Here is a 14,267-nt window from a genome sequence, read left to right as displayed (position 1 = left end):
GTTTCTTATCAATGATTGCATTTGTCTTTAAGAATTAATGCACCAAAAAGAGTGATATTTTTCTTTATAAGATGCTGAAGGATTTAAACTCCATATATAATGCAATAGTCTTGGTTCTCACAGCAGAACAAACTTAGCCTTTGCAACAAGTTTCCCTGGTATTGCACTACCTTCAAATAGATGGCTTGCTGATAGGTTAATTGGCCATTTGTTTAAAAGATGTGGCTGCCTTGATAGCTTGCCTCAGAAGTAATTAGTCTCTTATTAGATAGCAAGTGGTCTCTAGTAACAACATGCAAACAAAACAATTGTAAAGAAATTGTTCAATGTGAGCTGTCACATTGACAGCTCATGTCAATGTGACATGAGCTGTCAATGTGACAGCTGTAATACAGCTAATTCTGAGTTGAAAGTTGTGCAATATTAGAACAACTTATTACAAATGAAAGTTTTACTGTGAGAATTAAGACCATTTAATGCATTATGGCATTAAATCCTGCTTACAAAAACAGATGAAAGGACAAGATATTCATCATAAATATTTATAATTAAACAAATTCAGTTAGTACTTCATATTCATTTGAATGTGGTTTTCCAAAACTGCTCACATCCCCTATGTATACCTCTCTAAAATCTGAAATTTTAAAATTGAGTACCTTTCAATCCCTGAGAGTTGTTGATTTTAGAGTTTATTGTATTTAGTTTTGTATCCATTTTTTTTTTTTTTTTTTTTTTTCCATAATGTAGAATTTCACCTTATGAGTTGAAAGAAAATCCATATTTCTTTTTTGTTGTTGCTACTAACCTATAATCTTATTCTCTGTTCCTATATGAGTAATATAATGAGTAAAACATGCCATTAATGATTATCATCATTGATGGCATTTTGGAATAAAGCATGACACCTGTTTTGTAAGTACCTACCAAACTCTACCTCATTGACTAAAAGAAACTTAAAATTAAAGACCAACACTCTTGGTTTCAATCTGCCTCCATCATAACAAAAGAGATGAAATACTAAGTTGATCTGGAAGAAAGTTCAGCAACTCATCGGAAAATACCCTCTGAGGCGCCTCTGTAGCCAGGTGGGAAGGAGCAGCAGTGCGTAGCACACGCTTCTTGATTAGCCTGGGGTTCGAGCCCATCACCACCAAATACGGAGGATGCGGAAAGGTCGGGAATGACCACTGCATATCCCGGAGCAGTATGGCCTTAGTTGCTAATGCTCCTAAAAACCAAATAACAAACAAACAATACGCTCTGACTCCCTTTCACTCCATTTTATATTAGAATAGATGGCAGCTAATCAAACCATCGAAATGGCAAGTACCTTATCCAAAACCTTTCTCAAAGTATTTGTAATAGCATCATATGATTCAGCATTCCAATAGCAGAAAAAGTAGAGAATAAATTTTAACACCAGTCACTCTTATAATCAGCTGTTACAATATTTGAAAAGAATTAAAAGAATCCCTACATAAAATATCCAATAGTGCTACTTGATACAGATCATATATATGTGGTATGATCAAAAGTTTGGGGTGAAAGGCATTATGAATTTGTCCCATGTGGTCAAACAACAGTTCTACTGTGTTTTTGTGCAGTGGGCTTCATGGAATTGGTGCTTCCATTATGACAACACCCCTGCACACCAGTGTTTTCCGCTAAAGAATTTCTTACAAAGCACTCCATCATTAGATTAAGCTTCCTGTGAAATCGCCAAGTTAAGTCCCCTTGAAAAGTCAGAAAGTGACACAGCAACTATTAGCAACTGCAAAAGAAGCCTATCAGGAATGTTTCCAGAAGTTGCAGAGGTGCTGGGTATACAGTGTCAAGGAGACTACTTCAAAAGAGATCCATCTGAATAGCCAGCAAGCAAGCTTCATTATTTCCAAAATCTTAGTTCAGTCCCAGACCTCTTTTGATCACACCTCATAATAGAACAGCCATATACTCATTCTTAAAATTCTATAATGAAAAAAATTCTCTGAGAATTATCCTCTTTCCTGGTGAATTCAATTATCGTAGCTATTCCCAAAGCAGGAAATGAACTCATGATTAACCGCATATTGGAGTTACCAGTTTCTTAAGCAGCCTAGGAATAAACAGTACATACAGGCTTCTTGACTCCAAAGCCATTATGAATCAAAATCAACACAGCTATTGATGAAACAGACCTTCACTAAACCTGATGGTTAATGCAAAAATAAGCATTTATTAAGAATGAACATTAGTCATACTAAGTTAGGTCTGGATAGAGAGCAGGGCCTGTAACACCACACATTACGGTATTCTCCAAGATTTGTACACCATACGAATTCTAGTTCTGTCACTACTAAATCAGTTTCCTCATTTACAGAAATGAAGGCATTGCCCCCAACAATCGATACTGGGTGCAGCAACATGCCACACTCTCTATAATAAAATAAACCACATGGCACAAGGTATCCCAAATATTATATGGAATATTTTGCAAGGTAGTCTGCATGGGAACTATTTTTCTATTTCGTGCCATTCACATAATATGGAATGATAATATTCACATTCTGAACCTGAATTATGGCTGAAAAATCACATTATTCCACCTACTAACAATATCCATTTTGTGGCTTGAATACTCAATAGTAAACTAAACTTACCTACTTTTTGTTTGAAAAAAATCCATAGAGCTATTTTGCCACAATGTGTGTTGACAAGTACACTGTTTTCTATACCATGTCCTAATCAGTTCTTGGTTAGATTATGGTGCACCTGTATATGATAAAGGGACATCCCAGTGAGGCTACTAGGTTTCAGGTTAGCATCACTGGGATCCAGTGTGCATTCCAGTCTGTGAGCACCTTCACTAATGGCGTATGGGAGATTAAGTGACAGGGTGAGACAGAATAATTGACAAACAGTATGAAGCAATCCAACAAAATCCCTAATAAGGAAGTTGAACTACAGATGCTTCTGCCAAGATCCGTTCAGGTTATAGGTTCTAGATTACCATTGCTAGAATCCAGCATGTTTGCCATTTGCTGTGACCCATAGACTTGCCAGAAAGGGATAGATTGGTGGTTGAGGGGTACAGCATTAATAAACCAGTTTGGTCCATGCTTTGACCAAGGTGGGAAGTCCTGAGTTGGCCTGATCAGCTGTACTTCAGTAGACCTCCATCCTTTTGCTCTTGGAATATAGTAAAGACCTGTTGAATATATGGCTAGAGCGTCTAGGTAACTCTAGTATCCTGCTTGCATGTGTAATACCTGCTATTTTGTGAGTGGATGCACCCTTTTATGGCTCCACAGAAGTAAATAAAGGGGGGGGGGGAAATCGAAATATATTGAATTTATTTTTTTTTAAAGCCTTTATCGGTTCTTCACCTGAAGATTAAAACATGGTTAATATGAAACTAAACAGAAGCTGTGCTGCATCCTGCATCTTGTTTTCTTATTGTGCATTCAATGGGACTTGGACTCAGGGTAGGTCCCCACGGACGGGAGATGTGCAGATGTATCCCCAATTCACAAAGGAGGATTGAAGGGTGACAAGTAATTACAGACCAGTTAGTTTAACTTCTGTTCCAGGTAAAATAATGGAGTCACTGGTTAAAGATGCATTGCAGGATCATCTAGACAAGACTGCAGCAATAATTCAGACACAGCATGGGTTTGTTAAGGGAAAGTCTTGTCTGACCAATTTGATCAGATACTATGATGTAGTCACAAAGGAACTGAATGGCAAAGATAATTTTGATATCATATACTTGGATTATCCCAGTGGCTCACTTCTGGTGAGTTTGGGCTTGGCACACCGTGGATATCATTATCAATCTCTTTCTTGGTGATTCCCTTCTACTTATCTCTCTCAGGGGATTTTTTTTTTTTTTTTTTTGGCTGGTGCAGCATAAGCCTTAGGCTTCCTTGCACCATATAGCTAATAATAATAATAATTTCAGGAAAGCTTTTGTCACTTGTGCATGGAAGACTACTGTAGAAATTGGAGCAGAATGGTATTAAGGGTAAGTTGCTACAATGCATAAAAGAGTGGTTGAGTAGGAGGAGACAGAGGGTGCGGTTATTAGTGGAGTTATACAGGGTTCGGTGTTGGGCCCACTGTTGTTTTGTATATTTATCAATGATATTGATGAAGGTATATCAGGCTTAGTGTCCGAATTTTGCATATGATACAAAGGTTGGCAAGGTTGGTGATGGTGTGCTACTGCAGCAGGATCTAGAAAATTTGTACGAGCAGGCTGAGAAGTGGCAACTGAAGTTTCACATTGACAAATTCAAAGTAATTGATATTTCTTATGCAGAGCATGCCTTTGGGTAGGAGTAACCCCAGAAGAGGAACGTACCAACTGTGTAGTACTACACTTAGGGTGGTAGAAAATGAAAAATAAGGAGTAATTGTGCAGTCAGATATGAAGTTTTCTTAGCAATGCAGACAGGCTGCAAGAGCATGTCATGGGGTTTTGTCAATGATATACAGGAATTTTGCTATCAGGGAAAGGGAGGTGATTATCCCTTTGTATAAGGCAATGGTCAGGCCATGCCTTGAGTACTGCGTACAAGTCTGGAGGCCTTATTTTAGGAAGGATATATATTTGCTTGAACGTGTACAGAGAAGAGCAACAAGATTGGTGAGGGGATGAAAGGATCCTCTTACCAAGAGAGGCTTAAGTGTTGCAAATTGCAGTGGCTGGAGACTAGGCAGGTGATCTGATTGAGGTGTATAAGGCCTTGAATGGGTTGAGCGTGTTGAATTCTGATGGCATTCTTCCACTTGCTGAGATTACAAACCTAAGGTGGCATAAACTGAAATTGAGGAAAGACAGTTGTAGAATAGATGTGTGGATATTTGCCTTTAGCCAAGGGGTGTTTAATTGCTGGAACAAACTTTCATCTGTCATTGTGGAAGTTGCTAGCTTAAATTGAGCTAAATTCCACTTTCCATTTCGAGAAACCTTGTCCTGCTCAATCAGCTTCAATTTTTCGAAAATTTGCTACCAATTCCTTAAATGTCGATCTCCAGGTAATTCTCCAGTGGGGCAAAGACAACTTAGTTGATTTCAACCCTTCTAAAACTCAGGGTTGTCTTATATCTCGGAAAAAGGATTCTTCTGCTCCTATGCTTATCTTTAGTGACACTCTGATTTCTAGACAAAATGATATATCTCTTTTGGGGATTACCCTGACTTCTAATCTCTCTTGGCACAAGCACATTACAAATATTGCTTCCTCTGCATCTAAAAAACTTGGTTTTCTCTTTCGCTCTCGGCGTTACTTTTCTTCCAAACAGCTGCTCACTCTGTATAAATCACAAATCCGCTCTGCCATGGAATATTGTTCCCACATCTGGGGTGGTGCCCCCAAAACCTCTCTCAGGCTTCTTGATTCCATTCAGAAGAGGGCAGTTAGGGTAATTAATGATTCATCTCTAACAGAGTCTCTCCACCCGCTTTCTCTTAGACGTACTGTTTCTGCAGCATGCCTCTTGTACAGATACTTCCATGGGCACTGTTCTTCTGAACTGGCTTCTATAATTCCCACTCTCTCTTTCAAAACAGTCCGAACATGTGCCGCCACCAGCCAACATCCATTTACTGTCCAACTTCAAACCCACAGAACCAACTTTTCATCTTCCTCATTTATTCATTCAACTGCCATTTTCTGGAACAACCGTCCTTCATACGTATTTCCTGACAATTACAATCTACAGAAGTTCAAGTCCAATGTCAACAAATATCTTCTTTCATCTTCTCAACCTCCAACCCAAGCACGGTACTAAGTACTATAGGTTCTAATCGTGTTTGGGGTTCACATAAAAAAAAAAAAAAAAATAGTCGTCGCTATACCTGCAGCAGTTCAATTGGTTACATGAATGAAGCCAAGAAGAGACTCTGATTTTTAATCCTGTAAGTTTATTTACAGTGTCACTGTTGTTGAACATTTTGACATGTGTACAGATAATGATGTTTTTTTTAAATGTTCCGAGTTATCTAATATGACAGAAAAGAAATGAGTCTTTTATTTCCATTATTAATTGTTTTTTAAATTCAAATTCAAACATTCTATCAACTCATGTATTTTAGAACAGATATTTTGATGAGCTCAAGCACCTGCTGTAGACCCGCCACAGGCTTCAACAGTAGTTGAGCATGAAATAATTTAAAAGGACAGTGAACATGACTGTAACTCCTATAAAGAATCTGAACAACAATTTCTGAAAAATAACATTTGGAGCTGTTTGTGATCGATTATGGTATGAAAATGATGCAAAATTGTGCACTCCACCAAGTTATCTGTTACTTCTCTTAGAATTTCCAACTGCAGATGTAACGACTATGAAGATTTGTAATGCTTGTCGAGCATCTCTCAAAAATGATTCCATTCCAACATTTTCGAAGAGCAACAGTTTCTTGTATTCTGCTATTCATCTGCCTTGATTGGATTTAGTGACCGAATATTTCTTCTTGTATTCTTTCATGCAAATTAGGAGACTAAGATGGTTTGGACCAAATTATAAATGTTAATTTGATGGTCAATCATTTGCCACGGAGTATAGATGATGATTATTGCATTAACGTTCATATGAAATGTAAGAAAATTCACAAATCGAGATATTCAATGGACTCGGTTTGTAAATGAGATTAGCATTAGTTAGGGCATATGATGCAAGAAAGAAAGCTTATACAGCATCAGCCAAAAAAAAAAAAAATTCCCATTTCACCCATTCCGTGAAACTTGCGGGGAAAAAAATTTGAAGCTAGGCCTCCACCATAACAGTAAGTTGAGGTGCCCAGAGAGTGCAGTGCAGAAAGTAAGAGTCGAATAAATGAGATGAGAGCTAGAAGAATGAATAAAAGTGTAAGCATGTGAGAAAAAGAACACAAACCATAAATGCTACAGTTAAGTACACACTAACCCTAGTTTTAATTAGTATTTAAATTTACACTACACATCATTGCATCCCCTCCTGGTGTGTGAGAAAAAGATGAATGAGTTGAGTGAAAAAAAAAAAAAAAATATATATATATATATATATAGATATATATAAAAAAAAGTATTTAAAAAAAAATAAAATAAATAAAAAAAAGAATGCAGATTATGAATGAAGTAAATGTGTCTCTCTCCCACCCCCTCGCCTGATGGGTTCCCCACTGCCAGCTAACATATCCCACCCCCGGAGCGGGATGGGCAGCTTAACCTTCATACCGGATTCAACACTCCTTGGACATGACACCGATGAAGACATTCTGCAGCTTTGCTGCCAACGCACCATTGGCGATCTGAACTGGGTACTGTAACCTGGTTCCCTTTAAAACCCCATCCCCAGGCAGGGGAGGGAGGAGACGGATCTCTGTCTCCTCTCCTCCCTGCCTACCCCCATACTTTGCCTGGTGGGGGCTTGTCTCCACTGACCTCTTTAGGGATGCCTACTCTATCATCCCTATTCTTCTGTTTTCCCGCCAGTCTTCAGTCTTCCTCCCTTTCTCACTAAATCGACCGAGTACACCACAATGCCACCAAATTCTAATCAACGTCTAAATTCTACCGGTTTCCTGTAAATCTCTAAGACAACTAACACTATTAGCTTTTATCTAGCGTATAGCCTCACATGTCTAAATTTAATAACACCAAAATTTTGCCCAACCTATTTGGCCTTTAACACATCTCTTTAGTGTTCAACCCCAACCAGCGATTTCCTAACAGCAATCCCATTAAGCATTAATGTCAAACGCAATTTTTTTTTTCTTTTTTAAATAGATCCTAGCCACTGAAATCCCAGGAAACTAGGTGGCAGGACCTGCCAGAGCAATTTGTTATGATACTGGATACACCTGGCTAGCCTCCACGTGGCAGGGTATGGGCAACGTCGGGCCCCGGCGGCCAATAAGCCGGATAAACAATGGGCACGACATATCACACTGCATAGACACGGCCCACACACTTTCAAGTCTCTGGCTTGACAGTGTACTGTCCTCGCTACAGCGAAACACACGCGGAGATGGGAGAAATCCCAGGTGCTGTCTGACATGAACATACCTTATACTTCATACCTTCACCCATTCGGTCACTTCAAATGGTTGTTTAGTTGAGCCTTAAATTTATTTAAGCTATCAACTTCCACAACAGATGGAAGTCTGTTCCAACAATCAACTACCCACACATCTATTCTACAACTGTCTTTCCTCAATTTGAATCTATGCCCTCTCAGGTTCTTAATCGGAGCAAGAGGAAGAATCCCATCAGCATGCTCAGCAAACAGATGGTGCGTATTATCCACAGTAGAAGTCAAGAACAATATACAGTGGACCCCAGCTTTATTATTGGTTCACTGTATGATCAAATCACTTTACGATAGATGAACTCTCCATAATAAAATACCATTCAGTATACGTGGTAAGTGCCGGTCTTTGTGATCACCTTTGCGAACTGAATTTTAATTCTATTAAACAGAGATTCTAATAAGTGAAAATAGGAGGAATGTTATCCACAGGCTATAAAAGTAAAGATATAAAGAAAAATTTACACTTTATTCGCTTACCAATTAACAAAATTAAACGATATGTGAAAATTGGAAAAATATTTTCCGCACGTTCGCAAAATAAAAATAAATTGACACTTACTTACATAGTTTAATTAATACTGTTATTTTTATTATTTTTTTTTTTTAAGGAGCGTTAACAGCTAAGGCCATATTGCTTCGGGGATATGCGGTGGTTATTCCCTGACCTTTGCACATCATCTGTATTTGATGGTCACGGGCTCGAATCCCGGTCTAATCAAGAAGCGTGTGCTACGAACTGCTGCTCCTGCCCACCTGGCTATGGAGGCGCCATTTAATACTGTAATATATACATATTAACTAATTGATTTTTCTATTCACTGACATTTTTTTGGGGTTGTAAAATTTAAAACAGTAAAAAAGATAAGCTATCAATAACAAAAAACACTGCACGCACAAATTGCAACTAGCAAGATACACACAAGTGAGATACAGAGTAATGAGTTTGCAAAGCGTATGATACTCTCCAGAAATTAAAACAAAAAAATTGAAAACTTACATTAGAGTAACAAATAATTAAAACTCAATTTAATGCAATTAAAAATAGAAAAATTAATTAATAGAATTTTAACGAAAAAATTGCATATTTTCATTCCTGAGATCACGACATACAGTCGAATAGCACTGTCAGCTTCAGGAAAGAAAAATCGTTTTGCATTTTTTTCATTAAAATTCTTTTAATTAATTTTATTTTTAATTATTTGTTACTCTCATGTAAGGTTTTTGATATTTTTGTTTTAATTTCTGGAGAGTATTATATGGAAGTGTTCTGCATACTATATTGAGGTAAACTCCTCTTATTATTTTACAAATATTGATATCAATATAGAACGTATTGAGCATTACAGCTCTGGTTCATAGTATATAATATATGTATGTATATAGCGGATTTGCTAGTTTCTGGCTTGTTGTGCTTTAATTAATATTTTAATAATAAATTATTTTTAATCAATATGTACAATTTCCACCATAAAAATCACCTTTTAGAGAGATAAATAGCTTAGTTATACTGTATAGTGAATATTTCAACTTCAGAAGTCTTGGAACGCACTACCAAAAAACAATGTGTTATTGGGTTCACATTACAATATTTTCACGATACGATGGTGTCTCTGGAATGAATTAATATTGTAAAGCGGGGTCCACTGTATTGATTGGCATGTAGGTGTTACAGACAAGGCAATGGTTAGTTTTTTTCTCATTATTAAAAGCAGATTATTGGGGTTCAATAGTGTTTTTACTACTAAAAATCATATTAGTGATTTCTTTGTACGTTTTTAAGATTAAATTATTAAAAAAGGAAGAGCTTGACCAGTTTTAGCTAAATTCAGAACAGGGTGCCCATTCCAGCTTAGTGAGGTTTTTATTATTTATTTTTTTTTAATAGAGATTCATCTTTGGCTAGTGAAAAAAGTTAGGTTAGTTAACACCAATTTGGGACAGATTCAAGCAGGCTAGTGAAAAAAGGTTAGATTATGTTATGCTGGAGTGCTTACCCTGTTCTGAAGTTTTACGAAGATTTCTTTATCGTTTGTTATATTTCCCAACCTAATCTTAAAAGTTAGGTTAGGAAATAATAGGAAAAGAAAGAAAGATTCTTTATATATGTGTGTGTGTATCATAACGTCAATCAATCACTTAACGCTATGATGTTATCTGTTTTATTCACGCACCAATCAGTATATCGTTCTCGACTTCTACTGCCACTACAGATAATATGCACCATCTATTTACAGAGAATGCAGGGAGAAACTACAATAGTAGCAAACCAGTTTGTCCTGTAATTTTCCTGTTCTTTGCTGTAATTCTTATGTTGGCTTTCTTTACTTTTGCGTTCCCATTGCAATGCCTTAGATTTTATGTGCTTCTTAATCAAGAGCATAATCCCTCCCCATCTTGTCTGTCCTTTCTGCAATGGTCTGCTAGAGTGTCAAGGTGAACAGTTTTGTGCTGCCGAGCTGCTCTTGATGTAGATGGCAGAATATCTCCACTAGGGAAGGACAATGAAAACTTCTATGTGTACGGCAAAAGATGATAATCACAGTGGGTATTGGAGATCAAGGTCAGAGCCTTTCTTGCATAATTTCTACTTATTTATAGAAATCGATATGTGTTATTTCTCTAAAGGCAGAAAAATAGAGATATATTAGTGAGATTCATTTTAACAATATTTTCTGAGGTATATTACTGGATCTGACCACTTCAACGTTCTGAGCACTAACAATGGCGATCTCAATCATGATCACTGTTGTTATTGATCTGGCTGAACCTGAAAGGTAAGTGTGAGATTACCATAGATCCTACTAAAACTACATAAGACTGTTAAACATGTCAAACATTTGCAATTTTCGAATCGACTATCCTGCAAACTTAACTGTTCAATTCCACATGTCCCCTGTTTACAGAACTAAGCTTACAGTCTTATACTGATCCTACAGTAAAGAGCTACTTTATTTATGATTTATTTCTGGATTCCTTGGACCTTGGGAGTTCAGAAGCAAAGCTGAAACTGAACCAATCTTTGATAGGCAAAAATTCCACAGAGAAATGGACACAGATTCAGACACTGGCAGTCATAATCTGCAACCTAAAGTGCACCATACTTGTACAAACAAAGTAAATGTGCAAATCACCTGAGAGGATGGAGAAATCCCTCCAGCTTCTGCTTCAAAAAAAAAGCAAAATACAAAAACCAGATCTATCTCTGAGTCCCCAAAACCAGAAGAGAATACCTGGGGTTCTGATGAGGCCAACATAGAGGACATATACTTCCTTCTAGGCAGCTGGCACTGCCCTGGATAAAATTATCATGACCAGGCTCAAACTTTAGCACGTAATGACAAAGAAAACTGGCAGGATCACTGCTACAACTAGAGAAAAGATAATCCATTATTGGACAATACTTGAACATGATCTACATCTGACTGATCTACACAAAGAAAATCAAATTTTGAGAACAAATTTAAACACAAAAGAGACAGAAATTGAAATACAGAAGCAACAAACTCAATCTTAAGACCTTCTAAAGCATTAAAGAAAACTTGACACAAATGAGGCCATCACAAAAAACTTGGAAAATTAGTTTCAGTCAATCAAAATCAAGGGACTCAGGAAAACCAGACAGACTGGACTGGTAATTGAGATAACCACTAAAGCTAATGCAGACAAAATCAGGAAATCATCCCAAGGTAAATGAGATGGGCTGGAAATGGACAAATCCAAAATCAGGGTTCCAATTTCTCACCTAATTTCTTCATATTCTTTGCACTGAACACGCATAAAGACATCCCTCTTAACTTTATCATGTCCAGTTCCAGATCAGTTCATCATCACAAAGTACACAGTAATATATTTCATTAGGCCATTATTCGCAGAATCACCCCTTCAGTTCTCCCCCATAGCAATCTTGCTACTTTGAGCCTGTTGTTTTGCTGCTCTAGTTTGAAGCATGATTTTCATTTAAATTCAATTTAACTTGGAAAATAATACACTAAGCTGATAGATACCTAAATGTTATAATGCATATTACACTATCAAGTTTAAATTATATGTATTACTCTACACCAGTGGTTCTCAAACTTTTTAATGAGAAGGCACCCCGGCACCAGGTGCAATGGGCACTGGCAGAATATTTTGTAAGGTGGTGCTGTTTCAAATAGTGTATGCGACAGACGGCTCGGCTGTTTCATATATGTAGGTGTATGTACATAAACACTGCGATGCAGTCAGCAATAATTTCATGACGATTTCTAATTTACAGAGTTGCATGAAATTCAATTACCTTTTGTAGCGACGGCCACGATGTAAGTCGATGCGGCACCCACTTTGAGAACCATTGCTCCACACCATTGCATTCGCAGAGTTTTAAATTAGTTATAGCCTCAGTAGAATAAACAAATTATTTATCCATATATTTCTAGTTCACTAATCAACTACCACTTTAACCGCTTGGCCTCCTAGCACCACTGCTCCTGCCTCCCCATGGCACAGCTGGAAACCTTGGCAGAAGACTCCTCTTGCCAAGGGCTAAAAGGAGCAAACACAGACCATCAGGATATTGAAAACGATAATCCAAAGAGACAAAAGACTGATCGGATGGAACAACCTTGTCCATCATTCTTAATCATCCAATGAGTAAATTGTCTCCCTTTGTCATACAGATCTGGAGGGTATTGCAGGATCTCCCAAGACAGTGAAGAGACTGCAATCAGGAGACCTACTAGTAGAAACCATGAACCAAAGACATTCTGAAAAGCTTTTATAATTAACAAGCTTTGCTGGCATTCCTGTAAAAATATCTCCTCATGCAACCCTAAATTCATCTCATCTAAGGATGTCATATCTAGTTGGGATTTATTAAATGTCACCAAGGAAAAATTAACCCAAGAACTGCAGGGACAGAACATAATTGAAGCAAAAAAATTCGTCCCTACATTCCCAACCTTTTAAGATGTTATAAATGCCAAAAGTATAGCCATTCTCAACTGTGGGTCCTCACATACAAAATGGACTATACAGCTACAAAATGACCTGTCCAAATTGCAACGGTGACCATCCTGCTTATTCCAAGACATGAAAAGTGGAAAACCGAGAAAAAAAAATATAGTAACGTACACAGTTGAGAACAAAGTCAGTTACCAAGAAGCAAGAAAACTAGTTGCACCAACTATAAATCAAAATATTACCTATGCAAATGCAGTAAAATAAGATCAGTCTCCATTCAAACTGATGGCACAGTTCCTACTAATAAATCAATTTCTGATTGAGCAATAATCAAGTGTACGCAAGAAACAATCCAAGACCTCAGACAAAGCAAATAATATCCCTCCTCCAGTGATTGCTACTACATCCCATATTACAAACTCAAATGCTATTAAAAATATTCAGGACAAAACCATGGATACAGATGGCACATCTATACAGGAAGATCCTATTTTAGAAATCCATGCTGAAGAAGAAGAAATGGACACTGGTCGGCCAGTTTTCCCCAAAAAAAAAAAAAAAAAAAAAACCAAAATTGGAATGTCATAAACCAGGCACCTTCAGCTCCATCAACTAAACACAAATATCGCCTTGTATTTTACAATGGAACTGCTATGGCTTTCATTGCAACACAGACAATATCCAAGATCTAATTAACTGTTATTCTCCAGTTGCCCTTTGTCTTCAGGAAACGTACCTAACCTCGCAAAATACAGCTAATGCTGTCCATGGTGGTGTGACTATCTTAGTAAATTCAGAGATCCCAACTAAACATACCACATCAAATGGAAATAGAAGCTGTTGCTGTTTGTATAACTCTCCATATTGCAATAACACTTGTCTCAATCTACTGCCAAGTCATATTTACTCTTTAAATGATCTCGAAGACCTCTTCATACAGATACCTCCACCTCTCTGTATATTAGGGGACTTTAATGGGCCCTTATGGGGTGCTACTAAATTAGATAGATGGGGTCAACTAATTGAAAGCTTTTTACAGGCACTAAATCTCACCATACTCAATTACTGGTGCACCCATGCACGTACAGCTCCCAACTGGACACACCTCAGCAGTAGATCTCTTAATTTGTTCTCTAGTACTGCATCTGACCATACAGTGGTATGTAATAAATGATCCCATGGGCAGTGACCACTGACCAATAGTATGCCAACTTTTTGATAGCACAGACTCCTTCAACTCAACCCTGCAGAAAATGGAAATTTGTCCG

Source organism: Mastigoproctus giganteus, chromosome 6 (genome assembly GCF_048544385.1).
Source record: "Mastigoproctus giganteus isolate SK-2022 chromosome 6, ASM4854438v1, whole genome shotgun sequence".
In the NCBI taxonomy this organism is placed as follows: domain Eukaryota; kingdom Metazoa; phylum Arthropoda; class Arachnida; order Uropygi; family Thelyphonidae; genus Mastigoproctus; species Mastigoproctus giganteus.
This window is presented reverse-complemented; position numbering follows the sequence as displayed.